Here is a 15,120-nt window from a genome sequence, read left to right on the forward strand (position 1 = left end):
TACTTAATGGCAGTAAGCAGGCTATGGGCAGGGGCGATCGCAGTGAGGTGCTTCTTGTCCTCCAGCAGGCTGGGCCAGGCTTGTTCCCAGACCAGTGAGGTCCGCAAAGGAGAGCTGAAGTATGCAAGGCCTCATGAGGTCTCTCACTTTGCCACATTCTATTGACCAACTCAAGTGTGAGGCCAGTCCAGACAGACTCAAGGCATGAAAGTACCCTCTACCTGTCAGTGGGAAGTGCTGCAGAGTGACCTGGCAAAGTACATATAGGCAGGGGTGAGTGAATCGTGGCCTTTCTGGAATCCACAACATGTATGATTTTTTTGACTTGATGCTAAAATATGCATTTGATAACCCTCAACATCTCTGTCTACTCAAACATATATATATAAAAAAGGACACCTTTGTAACAGGATTAAAATATCTGCTTTGAGGGACACCTGGGTGGCTCAGTGGTTGAGCATCTGCCTTCGGCTCAGGGCATGATCCCGGAGTCCTGGGATCGAGTCCCACACTGGGCTCCCCACAGGGAGCCTGCTTCTCCCTCTGCCTGTATCTCTCCCTCTCTCTGTGTGTGTGTCTCTCATTAATAAATAAATAAAATCTTTTTTAAAAAATAAAATATCTGCTTTGAGCCAAGAGCCAACATTACCATGTTAAAGAGTGATGCATTAAAAGTGGTGTCACTAAAATTGGGGATAAGTCAAGAGCGCCATGATCAGCTCACCAATATGCTGATAAGAAAACTGGCTGAGACCAAAATAGGTAATTTACCCCAAAAAAGGCTAAATACCTAGAAAAGACACCTTTATTTTATTAGTAATCAGAGAAATATAGACCACAGCATCATGAGATGCCATTTTCCCCATCAAATCAACCATGGTGATCAACACTCTAATGGCTGAGCCCGTGGAAGGTAAGCTCTTTCACAAACAGGTCTTGACTCTAACACATCCTGGCCACCTGCACCTCGGGGAAGCTTGGCCGCATGTGATCATTCATTCTCCATAGATTTATTGTGAACCTATTGTGTGCATGGTACTCTTGTATGAAAAGCCTTCCCGTCTGTAGCCCTCCCCAGGCTTGCTACACACTGGAAGGGCAGTGGCCAGTTTCTCTCTCTCTCTCACCTTCTTTCTCCGGAGTTTACAGAATGGAGGCTTAATAAGTAGATGGTGGGTGGATGGATGGATGCTTGGATGAGTAGATGGATAAATATTTAGATGAATGGATGCTTGGATGAGTAGATGGATGAATGGATGAATGAATGGATGGATGAACAATGGATGGATGGATAGATGGACGATATTAGGATGAATGGATGGATCATGGATGATGGATTTACAGGTAATAGAGTGAATGAAACAGATATTTACATGTGATCCAATCACTCCAATTCCAGAAACATATCCTAAGCAAAGGTGATCATGAGAGGGAAAGAAAGCGAGGTTGGCAACTGGGCCATGTGCATGGGTGGGAGGAAGTTCAGGAACCTGCTGCATGCTAGGCTAGGGGTACAGGTGGGAAGTTAGCTGCAGGGAGAGGCGAGATGGCTCAGGGACTGGTGGACATGGTTAGGGCCCACAGCTTGCCCCCATGTAAGAAACGAAAATGCCAAGTGTAAATCACCTCAAGAGGGTTCTCCTCCCATAAACATCACCTTTGGCTTCCTGTTTGGTGGCAGTGCCAGCCAAGAGCTACTGGAAATGTCCCCACTAACATGCATTGGGAGTTTACACAGGGTCTTCCGTGGTTGAAGTTTCAAGGGGGCTTGAGTGCCCGGCATGGGAGGGGAAGGTGTTCTGGGCCAGAGGCCAGAAGCAGAAATCTTGGGGTAGGGGAGGGGGGCGCTTTATGGCCCTGCCTTGGTGCAAACCATTTTACGAACTGAAAGATGGAAATGGGGTTGCCCCTCAGTTTACAACTGTCTCCAATTCAGAAAATGGATTGCTTGGCACTAGAAGAGAAACAGTCCTTAACTGGTAGCCCCTTCACATAAGTATCATTAAAAACGATCAAAATGAGCTCCGGGAAAGGACGGATGCGTGTAAAGCCTCCTGCAGGTGCTGCAGATGGAGAGGCTCTTTAAAGACACAGACTGTCCTTCCTCTCACTCACGGGAACTTTCCATTGTGAAGTTTTTGGAGCTGGTAAACTCATTTGATTGGTCAACTCACTTGTGAATCGTGCACAAAATGAGAGGGGGAAAAAGCCATGGCTTTATTTATAGAAACCTCATGTTTGCTATTCATCAAAAAAATAAACACAACCCACCTCACACTAAAAATATGCATCTGAAGATCAACAATGAGGCCATGTTTGGCTGACTCCATAGAGAAGTAGAGATTTCAAACCATAGGAATTTCTCACAGACGTTCTTAGAATAATCCAGGACGCTGTGCCAACAAGCATTTTTTTCATTAACATTTTAAGCAACATGCCATCTCCCCCTTGACTCTCAAACTGGTAAAGAAAAGCTTCATGCTCTGATATATTAGTACAAGCTGTGTGACCTTTGCCAAGTCACCTACCTTCTCTGAACTGCAGTTTCTTTATCGAATGAGCATCTACTTTCAGGGATGCTGTGAGGAGTAGATGAGGCAATAAATGCACGATAAAGTTCTGAATACAAAAGAGATGCTCAGTAACCAGCAGTAGCAATGATTATAGTGCACCCAGAGTGAGAATCTTTCTGTCACTGATACTAATTCCATAAGTCAAGGGCTGTTCACAGATGTGCTGGTAAAAATCTGCCTCACTTGGGACCACCAGTTTGAACCTCTTCTAGTAGCACTAAAAGATTGTTTGCCAAGATTAAAAGAAAGCCAGAGCAGAGACACCTGGGTGGCTCAGTGGTTAAGCATCTGCCTTTGGGTCAGGCCGTGATCCCGGGATCCTGGGATCGAGTCCTGCATCGGGCTCCCCACAGGGAGCCTGCTTCTCCCTCTGCCTATGTCTCTGCCCCTCTCTCTCTCTCTGTCTATGTCTCTCATGAATAAATAAATAAAATCTTAAAAATAAAAATAAAAGAAGCCAGGGCAGTCACAAAAAGGAGGGCCCTGTTGCTCCATGATGTGTTTTAGAGGCAAATCCTAGCCAGTATAATTATCAATAGTGATTGTATTTTATAATCCGTTCCTTTCTCTCCTTCCACTTAGCTGTGTTCCCAGACCACGTCTGTTTTATTTACCACCGCCAACTTATTCCCACTCTTGGAAGAGCCTTCAGCTCTTCTTATTATGGTAAAAAACACATAACGTGGAATCCGCCATCTCGGCCGCTGTTATTATGTGTGTGGTAGCAGCAACCGTGTGCACATTACTGTGCACCACGTTTCTAGAACTTTTCATCTTGCAAAACAAAGTCTGCACCCACTGAACAGTGACACTCCCTCTCTCTCCTGCCTCCCAACCCCTGGAACCACGATTCTAATTTTTTGTTTCTAATAGTTTGCTAACTTTAGGTACCGCCTATAAGTGGAATCCTGTCATATTTGTCTTTTTGCGTCTGGCTCCTTTCACTGAGCATCACGCCCTCAAGGCTCACCTCTGTGGTAGCAAGGTGTCAGAATGTCCTTCCTCTTCAAGGCTGAATAATATTCCATTATATGGATAGGCCACATATTCTTTATCCGTTCCACCAGTGGTCACTGGGATGACATCCAGTATCCTTGGCTTGGCTATTGTGAATCATGCTGCAATGAGAGTGGGTGTGCGAATATGTCTTTGGGATCCTGCTCTCAGTTCTCTTGGGGATATCCCACAAGTGGATCATAGGGCAATTCTATTTTTAACTTTTTGAGGAACTGCTGTGCTGTGTTCCCCAGCGGGTGCACCATTCTGCATCCCCACCAACCGTGCACCAGGACTCTATTTTGTCCACATCCTCACCAACACTTGATATTTTCTGGTGTCTTGACAATAGCCATCCTCATGGATGTGAGGTGGTATTTGGCTGTGCTCCCATATGATATGTGAGATGATATATAAATGCTTGCTGGCCATTTGGATCTCTAGTGTGGAGATATGTCTAATCAAGTCTTTTGTCTATTTTTAAGCAGATTTTTTTAGTTTTTTTTTTATTGACTTGTAGGTGTTCTTTATATAACCTGGATACTAATCCTCTGTCAGACACTTGGGGTGCACACACCCCATCATGTAGCTTGCCTTTCACTCTGTCGATGGTTTCTTTGGTTACACAAAAGCTTTTAAATTTTGATGTAGTTCCACGTGTTTATTTTGCACTTGTAGCCTCTGCTTTTGGTGTCATGTCCTAGAAATCATTACAAATTCTGCATCATGAGGTTTTGCCCCTACATTTTCTTCCAGGAGGTTTATAGTTTCAAGTCTTGCATTTAGGTCTTTGATCCAGTTTGAGTTAATCTTTGTATATGGTGGTAAAGTTAGAGTCCGAGTTTACTCTGTCAGGTCAGGATGTTTAGTTTTCCGACCCATTTGTTGGAAATGCTGTCCTTGCCCTGCTGACTGGTCTCGGCTCCACTGTCGAAGTTCGTTTGACTGCCTACATGAGGGTCATTTCTGGGCTCTCTGTTGTCTCAGTGGCCCACGTGTCCAACTTTCTGCCATTACCACGCTGCTTGTGAGCTTTAGCTGTTTCTAAAAGGTGTGGAATTTGGCTTCATGTTTGGCAATATGCACCTTAAGCTGCTTCCACTTGTTCTCCAACCTTGGGCGAAGCCAGTGCCCTTTAGATTTGGTGGCAGGTGGTGGCCACAGAGACCTGAGGAAGGGAGACAGTGCCAGTTCCAAGTGCTGTTGTAAGCACTGTCTGGGTTGCTGTTCGTGGTGGAACCTGTCCCAGCCACCCACCCTTTGGGAGCAGAGACACCGCCTCTAGGAAGCCCACGTGGTTGCAGCACTTGGCAGCCCATGTCCCACACATCTCAGTGGGGGAATGTCAAGGAACTGAGGAATGAGCGTGGCCCAGCCAGCATCCATGGTGAGACAAAGTCACGTTCCACAGGAGATTAGCCATGGGTGCAGGCGCCCAGACAGTCCCCTTGGGGCCAGATGCCACAGGCGTGCCCCACACGTGCCCCCACGCGTCTGGAAATGATGACGCAGCCTTGGCAGGTTTTATTAGTTCCTTCTCTTAACACCCAGCAGAATTCATGCCAGCTGGGGACCAAAGGGCAGACAGCACGGTGGAACGGCTTCCCTGTGTCACTGAGTAGGAGTTGTGTCAAGCTGGGAGCCTGCTTGTGGGTAGGTGGGTGGGGTCAGGGTGTGCTAGGGCCCTTGAGGGCAGGGATGCCATCGCAGTGAACTCCAAGCAGCCCTGGACATAGTGATGATGCCCAGCGGCCCTCTCTCAGGACATAGTAACGTCTCTGCACCTGCCAGCAGAGCTCTAGGAGGGACACAGATGACGCATAGGAAAGTGGCAGCATCCGAGGTGGAGACATGCGAGGATGGGCAATCATGCAGCCTCCTCGGCATGAGGCAGGGCCAGGGAGTGCCCCTCTTGGGGGGACTTTCTGAGGAAGCCTGTGTAGGTGTGCCAACCCCATAAATCCCAGCACAGAGGAGAGCCCTGCTTGCCTGCAAGCCATCTGGAAGATCCAGGAACAATGACCACAGCTTGTGTCCCCAAAGGTTCAAGTGTTAAGAGTCTTCCTCAGAATGGCAGCCATTTGGGAGCACCACCTCATGCACCTGCTTTTCCTTTAGAGGGAAATGTGTGTTTGCTGGGGCTGCCATAGCAGGCACCACAGACGGGGCTCTCAGGAGGGATGCTCATGGTCCCCCTGTCCTGGAGGCTGAAGCCTGAAGTCCAGGCGTGGGCAGGCAGGGTCCTCCTGAGGCCTTGCTGCATGTGTGTGGATGGCTGCGCTCTCCCTGGGTCCTCTTGGGGTCCGTCCTTCATGTGTGTCTGTGTCCTGATCCCCTCTTCTTGTAAGGACTCCATTTTAACTAGTTTCCTTCTGCAGAGACCTTATCTCTAAACATCATGTTCCAAGGTTCTGGGGGTCTGGACTCCAAGACAAGAGTTTGAGGGACACAGTTCAGCCACAGCAAGGAGCTGCCATGTCATCTGTGTCACCTGGGCACCCCGACTGCTCACCTGCTAACCCAGCGTCCTCACACCCACTCACCAGGGACTGCTTCTTGATGCGCGTGGGTTCAAGAAGGCTGCAGAGCTCATTGCACGTTGCACATCCTCAGACGCTGTGCAGCCTCTGCTTCTCTGTGTCCCTGGCCTGTTTGACTGTTGCCTGCATTTCTAATGGGTGTCCATGTTCCCCCTACTTAGGGTGAAAGATCCCCCTGGGGGCACAGGCAGTCAGTCCTGCTCACAGCCACACCCCCAGTGCCTCGACGTGCATCTGCATGCAGTAGGTGCTCTGTGAGTGTGGACTGTATGTACAGGGAAGGTCCCAGGTGCCACAGGGCCATGTTAGCAGCATCTGGTGTGATATGATGAATCTCAGGAAGACCTCCTGGAGGGAGTGACCTTTCTGCTGACAGCTCACAGGATAAGCAGGAGTTAGTCAGGCAGAAATGTATGGGAAGGGTATTTCAAGCAGAGGGAACAGCATGTGCAGAGGCCTGGAGTAAGGAGACCAGATGGAGAAGCTGAAAGGTATGAAGTCTGGCTGGAGGACAGCCAATGAGGGAGGGTAGCCGGATGGAACATGACCTTCAGGAGTCGCTCGGGGTCAGAACGTTCAGAGCCTAGTAAGCTAGGGGTGCTGTCCAGGTCCCACCGCTGCTTCTGCCTGTCTGACCTCAGAGCTTACAGAGGAGCAAGTGCCGGCTGCCCACACACCCATGATCCCAATCCCCCACCCCCCTGGTGCTGGGGACATGTCCTTCATCCATTTCCAAAAAGTTCTTTTTTTTCCCCTTTTCATGTAGCTGGAAGACCTCGAGTAGGCCTTCTAAGGCAATGCATCACGGTTAGCAGTATTTTTTAGGTGTTTCCAAACTTTAGCACTTTAAAAACATAAATATTTAAAGAAGTCCACCATTTGCCTCATCGATGAAAGCCTCAGAAATGTATTCTTAGATCATTTCCTAAAAATCAGCAGACCACAGAATGCTGACTCATTCCTGCAGTGTTCACACACCTCAAAGTTTCAGTAGATGGCTACAATAACACGGTTGTAAGCAGAATTGTTGCTGTGGGAGATATTTTTACTAGGGATTGATATCCAGACATCCATCCATTTGTTCATAAATTTATCCATTTATCTGTCATTTGTCTATTCACCCATCCACTGATTTGCCCACACACACATCCATCCAACTGTCCATCAACTATCCATCTCTCGAACCATCCACCCATCTATCCATCCATCCATCAATGCATCCATCCTTTCATTCACAATAGGCACTGTGGTCCCACTGAAGAACAAGACAAGCCCTTGCCCTCAGGAAGTTCACAATCTAGTGGGGAAGATAGATGGTAGGCAGCAATATTTCATTTATTTCAATATTTCATTTATGGGTGTAGGGAAGGAAGAGGAAGGTGCTTTGAGTTTACCAGCTTGGGATTAGGAAAACCTTTGCAAGGAAAAAAACATGGCTAAGCTGGAACCTGAAGGACCGGTAGAAGTTTCCAGGCAAAAAGGTGAGAAGGTATTTTAGGCAGAGGGACCAACAAATGCAAAGGCCCTGAGGCAGAAAGGTGTTTGGTGTGTTCAAGCAGCTGAAACAAAGTATCTGTGGCCATGTGGTCTAAGGCCGGTGAGGCCAACGGGGGCTCCATCGTGCTGGGTCTTCAAGACCACACTGTGAATTTGATCTTAAGAGCAGATGGGGAGCCAGAGAAGAATTGCAAACAGAAGAGGACTGTAACCAGATTTGCCTTTTTAAATCAAGTTTGAATCAAATGTGCCACACATGGAGAAAAGTACACATGACCAGGTGCACGCAGTGGGTCAGCTTGAGCCGCCATAACAAAACACCGTCAACCAGGCCCCCTGAACAACACACGTTTTTTTTGTCTCTGAGTCCTGGAGGCTGGAGGCTGAGATCCAGGTCCACAGGGTCCTGTGTCTGGTGAGGCCAATCTGGCGGAGGGCTGCCTTCCTGGGGGGTCCTCACATGTCTCCCTCCACGCATGAGTAGACAGGGAACTCTGGCGTTGGTCTCTCTTCCTAAAAGGACGGCTGTGCTTAGGACAAGGGCCCAATGCTATTCACTCATTCAGACTTAACTTCTTCCCCAAACACTTTTATCTCCAAATGCAGTCCCCTTGGCGTCGGCGCTTCGGCATGTGAATCTGGGGGTCCACGATTCAGTCCATAGCAGTACCAAGCAGTGGATTTTCACAAAGTGAACAGGCCCCTGTAACTAGTGTGAAACCTTTCTGGCAGGTGCATGCCCTGGGGTAGAACAGCCGGGTCACAGGTGAGCCCAGAGATCTAGTGGATCATGCTTTTCTGCTTGCCAAAGTCGTGGCATCGGGTGATGCTCTGACCTAAGCGAGTTCCGGGCACTCTACGTTCTCACCACCTATTTACCTTCTTAAGGATCACTCTGGCTACCATGCGGAGAACAGGCGGCCAGGGTGGGGAGGCCAGAGTCCGAGCTGATCTGGGAATCCAGAGGAGAGGGGTGGTGGCCGAGGGGTCCCAGACATGTGGGCCGCTGGCAGTTTGCAAGCCCCGCGTCCCGGCTCTGTGTGCCTGATTGCATGAGCAGCCCCGCTGCCACGGAGGACACGTGAGCTTCTCTCTGTCTCTCGTACATGTTCGCTGTGTGCTCCTGGGGGAGCCGTTTGTGCGGTTTTTGTCGTTGTTGTTGAGACTATTTTCCGAAAAGTCTTAAAAATCCTCAAGCCAAGGAGAAAAAGCAGGATAAATGCCAGTGAGTTAGTTTCTTGGAAATTTTTTCCTGTCCTGTTTGGCCCAATTGCTAGATACTGGTTTATTGAGGATTTACAAAGTGCAGGGCTTTTTTCTGCGAATCCAGGGAACTAAAATGTGCTCCCTGCCCTTAGGGGCCCTACGATCTGGGGTGGGAAGGTGCTCCAGGACGTGGCCCCTCACAAGTTCAGAAGCATTTCTGCCTGTGCTTACCTACTGACCCGAGGAGAAGACTGTGTTCTCGGTGCCTGCGAGGATGGATGGGACCTCCCTCTGTGCCCCTTGTGCTGAGCTCCCCGCGACTCTGGCTCCTGGCAGGGCCTGGCCGCAGCTCCCCCACGCGGCTCACCGGGCCACCCAGACGGCAATCGTCCTCGCTCAAGCCCGTCTCCCCAGCTCTGCTGACCTGCATCAGCCCTCACGACCTCCACCACTGGCTTTAGCACCAGGGAAGGTTGGAGCGTCAGTGGCTTACGATGCTCCTGAGCAGCAGGACGCAGAAGGACATGGCAAGGGAATGAGGCAGGGGCCACACAACCCCACATAGCTCAGGAGGTGGGTCCACAGCTGCACCACTGTGAGGACCCTTCGAGGACAGTTCTTGTGAGGTGGCAGGAGGGTGACAGGATGTCACCTTGGAGCTATCTGCTCCGATCATAACGGTGCAGAGGATGCATGGCTCTATTTCACAGCCTCTCCAATTTGCATTTCGGCCAAAACCAGATGAGGTTGAGGAGAGAGCGCTCCGGGGGGAGCAATGAGTGATGGAAAATTGTAATCGTCTGGATTTGGAGCCCCCCTGGATTGGGAGATGGGGAGAGGAGGAGGTGGTCTGAGTCCCGCCCCGCTGCCCTACTTCGGTGACTTGATTTCACATGAAGGGTGGAGGCGGGCCCAGGATGCTGAGGACGGAAAGTGGTGCGAGAGGAAACTAGGACGCTCTCAGGCCCCAGCCTGCTACCTGCGCCCGGAACTCCGGGGGGGAGCAGAGGGGCCTGTAGACGGCAGCCTCGTTTGTCTTCCTGGACGATTTTCTGCCTATGTGGCTGGTCCTACAGAAGAATTGAGGGTGGGGGGAGGCTGGCTGAGCCAGGACACCCCAGGCAAAGGAGAAATGGAAGGAGCCGGCCTCTGGCTTCTGGCATGTTCTCTTAGCAATCAGGGCACGTCCTGGCCGCCCACCCCGGCCGCCCTGCATCCCCGAAGCACCGGCCCTGCTTTCTTACTGCCCCTCACACTCCTACATCTTACTCCCCGCCTTTCTCCCCCGCTGGGAGGCAAGCCACTGTGCCTTGGGTTCACTGCCTGCTTCCCCAGAAAGATGCCTGGCCCGTGGAAGAGCTCACCCGGCCCACCTCCAACGCGAGCCCACGTGTCCACACTGCGTCCTGGGCCCTGACGGAGGCCGAAGGGGCCTCGCCGGCACCCCAAGGCCAAGTCCTCTCTGCTGTTCTTCTCCCCTGCCCCCGCCGCACAGCTCGGCGCCCACACGCTGAACCATGAGAGCAAACCCCCGGGGCCGAAGGACGTTCTCTGAGAGCTCCGAGTCTGTTCCATTTTAATGAAAGCTTTTCCACCTACGAGTGCATACCTGTGCCCAGCGGCCCCGGTGCTCGCCAGGCGCCCTCCTCCGCTTCCCTCCTGAGACGCCAGCTCCAGGACCCAGGCCCCGCTCCAGCGCCAGCCACACAGTGTGTGGGTCCGTTCCAAAGTGAGGATGCGGGGTACTGCCCGCAGAATTGTTCGGTGCTGTTGCGTGAAGTGCTGCTTCTGCGGCATGGTGCGAGTGTGTGGCGGGGAGCCCTGGTCACCTCCCTGGGAGCCGGGAGGGCTTCCTGGAGGAGGTGTGTCACTGCCGTTCACGCATTGATTCATTCACGTGACAAATACTGAGACCCTGTTCAGAGACAGACCTATGCAGGCTTGTGCAACAGACGTTAAGCAGGGATTGAGACAGTGTGCCCGTTCTCATGCACCTTGAGGTGCAGAGGACAAGAAGACTCCTCCCCACCCACCTGCCCACATGCATGAAATGCGAGGAGTGCCTTGAGGGAAGATAAAGCACGGAGGCCATTACGTTCAAGGAGCAGAACTCCAGCAAGTCCAGCGGGAAAGGGCTCATACTATCCTGCTGCTGCTGCTTCAGACCTTCTCTGGGTGTGCTGCAGCCAGCTCACACCTGCTCACATCCCCTCATACCCCTCGCACCTGCTCACAGCTGCTCACATCCCCTCATACCTCTCACAGCTGCTCACATCCCCTCATACCTCTCACAGCTGCTCACATCCCCTCATACCCCTCACACCTGCTCACAGCTGCTTACATCCCCTCATACCCACTGACATTCCTCACACCTGCCCACACCTGCTCACACTCCTATATCCCCTTACACCTGCTCCTATCCATATATCCCCTTACACCTGCTCACACAGCCCCATACCCACTCACCTCCCTCACACCTGCTCACACCGGGTCACTTGAGCCAGAGGTGTGTATCTCTTTCTGATTCGTGTTCGGCGAATTGCAGTCAGCCGTGGTGGGTGGGAGTATGTGCCCCACAGCAAGCAGCAAACACTGTAGATTCAGTCTGATTTGTTGTGTCCAAGAGCCGGTTCCCGCAGCCTCCACTAGCCGGAGCTGGTGCCTCCCAGCCCCCCGGGTAATTGTAGAGCAGGCCCCATGACTTTCTGGTCATTGTCATAATAAAAGCTTTCCCAGCCACGTTTAGTCACAAAAACCAGTCTCATGAGGATAACTCAAATGTCCAGTCCCATGTAAACTTCGCTTAAAGGCATGTTTTTCTTCCATGGGCCAGCCAGCCTCGGGCTGGAGGCCTGGGTGTGGGGAGGCGGTGCAGCTGCTTCTCTCCCTTCCTTGCCCTGCTTCTCCCCCTCTCCCCACGGCACCCTCCAGGGGTCCCGGGACCCTCTAGGGCTGGGGCAAGTGGCGGGGCGTCACCCAGCTGAGTTTGTATCTCCAGGCCAGGGTGTGTGTTTGAAGCTGATTCTTTTGAAGAGACTTTTGTGGGTTTTTTTAGACTCAGTTGTAATGAAAACATTCCACTTGGACCCCCACCCCTCCCCCTGCCCCGAGCATCTGCAGCTGATGGTAACACACAGGATCCCTTCACCCCGGGCAGGCTCCCTCCCAAGGGTCCATTCCCATCCCCGGGAACCTGACCCCTTGTCCCCTCCACTCCCGTGTTCCCACTATTAGTGGGGGATGGTCCTCACTTAGCAAAGCCAATTTCGAAGTACAAGTTGGTCACCCCAACCCCCCGCCCCCAGAATCCTTGAGTCTCCCCTGAGCCTCAGGCCAGGAGAGGCAGCCCTCACTGGGACAACTTTCTCCCAAGAAACGTTCTCTCCTTGTTCACTGTTAGTTCATGCCTGTTACAGCCTGTGGTTGGTGTCCAGCTCAGGGTCACCAGACTGGTGCCAGTCACCCTCTCGGCAGGTGCTGTCTGAGCAAGGGTCATTAGCCTACATCAGAACTAGCCACCAAAGCAAATGATTCTCCATGCAGAAAAGGCAAGAGCTGCCTCTACTAGAAAAACATACTAGCTCATTAATACTCTTGGGGCACAATTCTTGCAAATGATAATAGCTGCTCTTTTTTTAAAATTTTTAAAAGATTTTATTTATTTGAGAGAGAGCACAAGGGGGTAAGGAGCAGAGGGAGAAGCAGGCTTCCCACTGAGCAGGGAGCCCAATGTGGGACTCAATCCCAGGACCCTAGGATCATGACCTGAGCCGAAAGCAGATGCTTCATCAACTGAGCCACCCAGGTGTCCCCTGGTAATAGCTGTTCTTTTTAAGAGTTATTCCCCCAAGTGGGGCATCGCACTGAGTGCGCCCATTACGAACATGCCATGCATTAGCACCAGGGGATCCACACCCGTGGGAATTAGTATTTATTTTTCAGAGAAGTAAGATGACTCATCCAAGCTCACTCAGCTGCTAAGAGGGAACAGGATTCGAACCCTGATCTTTCTGATTCCAAGTCAGTGCTTACCCTCACTGCATCACCATAGAATTAGGTAGAAAAGAGAGAAAAACCACCGATCTGGGAAAAAGGTCAGGAAAGATGATGGCACTTTCAAGTGTGCCAAATGCTATTGTCCCACTTGGAGCCAGGGTTCTGGGCTTCCTTGGGCATTTCAAGTGTCCATGTGGCTTATCAGGCACAGCCATGGGCCAGGCTCTGCCAGGTGCTATTTTGACCTATATTTTAGCTCCCCCCCCCCCATTTCTTTTTTAAGATGTAAATAAATTTCAGTTTTGAGAATAAGGAGGGTTATTATTTTTTTTTAGCTCTATCAGAAGAGATTAAACAGAGGCAGAATGGAAAATAAAGTATATTTTAAAATAAACCAAAAGCTCAGTTCACATTCTCCTCCGGAACCTCTGTCCATTTAAAGCAGCCTCATTATTTTTAATGCGTCCACTTCCTTCACCCGCTCCCTTGGTTTTCCCATGTTAATCAGCTGAGAAATCCCAGTGGTGAGATTTATTAAGTGTGGGCCAGTGGCTGGGTGAGGCCTCAGGAGCAGGGCTCTTGCCCAGGAAGGCTCCAGGGACGCAGGGTGAGAGCCCTTAAAATCGTGACCCTGTGCCCTGTGGGCCGTCCTGCACCGGCTGAGTAGTGGAGCCCCACTGCTTCCCACCGTGTTGACATGGAAAGGCAGGAGCGTGTGAACTGAATCCCAAAGAATGCTGGGAGTGTTTTAAAACCGAGCTGCCATCACATGAGAGCTTATTGCCCCAAAGACGGGAATGTCAAATAACAACGAAACAGACCAAGAGCAGGTGTGCTTCTCTGTGTTCTTAACCCAAACTGAGAGCGCTGCTGCTCCCCAGAAAAAAAATCTCCTCCCCCTCCTCCTTCTCCTCCTCCTCCTCCGCCTCTGTCCACTTCCTGGCCCTTTGACATTTCGTTTCACAGCAGAACATCCAGAGAAAAACAAGATTTGCGGAGAGTGGCTGTGGATAGTCTGGTGAGGAGTGGGGGCGAGACACCAGCTGGCCCTTTGGGACCCATGCAGATGGGCTCATCATCTACTTTTAGCCTGTTTTACCTAAAAGACTATTCTTCAGTTATAAAACAAAACAAAACAATAAACCCCAGGAGGGTAAGGGACTTCGTCTGGCCTCCTAGGAGGCTGCTCCTGTGTCCTCGGCACCCATAACACAGCCTGGCACAGAGTAGGTGCTCAATAAACATTGAGTGAGTGCCCAAATGTGTGAGTGCATGAATGGCAGGATCCTTTCTCCAATCCTTTGCCCCCACACTGGGACCCGTTCACACTTAGAGGGTACAGCGGGCAGAAGAGCGGCCTCCCAAAGAGGCCCACGTCCTAATCTGTAGAACCTGTGAAAGTCCTGTGTCTACATGTCAAGGAGAAATTAAGGTTGCAAATGGAATAAAGGTAGCTCACAGCTGACCTTGAGAGGAAGAGATTATTCTGGATGATGCAGGTGGCCTCGTAGGGTCCTTAACTGTGGAAAAGGGAGGCAGGGAGGTCTAAGCCAGAGAAGACAGGAGGCAGAGGTGGCAGTGGCCACGGGGAAGGGGCCCCAAGCAGAGAGCTGCAGGAGGCCTCTAGAAGCTGGAAAAGGCAAGGCGACAGTTTCCCTAGAGCCCCCAGAAAGAACACGGCCCTGCCACCACCTTGACTTTGCCCAGCGAGACCCGTTGTGCACTTGTGACTTCCAGAATTGTAAGATATTAAATGTGTGTTTTTTTTTGGCCATGCAGTTTCTGGTGACTTCTTAGAGCAGTCCCAGGAAACTCAGTGGGGTGGGGAAAGGTGTTTCAAGCTCTGTAGTCCTGCGTCTTTGGCACTGATTTCCTGCATGAAGAATACAGCAGCCCCAGCCCCTGGCCTCTGGAGCCCCCGGCTTGGGGGGCCTGGATTAAACCAAGTGGGAGTCAGTTTCTTCATAACCCGTCTTCCTGGATGCTGTGATATGTGAGGGGTGCCCAGACGGAAGGGGCACAGTGCAGCCTTTCCCAAACTTCGGATTGCGAGGAGCAGGGGTCACTTTGCTTTCCCCCGGGGGCGGGACTGGACCCAGCCCTGAGACAGCCCCGTCACTGCCAGCATCCAGGCTTAGGGAGGTTGGCTTTTGTTCTGTTCCGGTTTCAGAGTCACAGACTCACACCCAGACTGCAAGACGACCCATCTGGGAAGATCTGTTTATTTTAAGAAATGCCAAATATTTAAACCATCACTAAATGGCTTAAAATAATAAAGGCTCTGTTAATGAACTCATGTAGAACTTTCCTTC

This window comes from Canis aureus, chromosome 21, assembly GCF_053574225.1.
Source record: "Canis aureus isolate CA01 chromosome 21, VMU_Caureus_v.1.0, whole genome shotgun sequence".
Taxonomy (NCBI): Eukaryota; Metazoa; Chordata; class Mammalia; order Carnivora; family Canidae; genus Canis; species Canis aureus.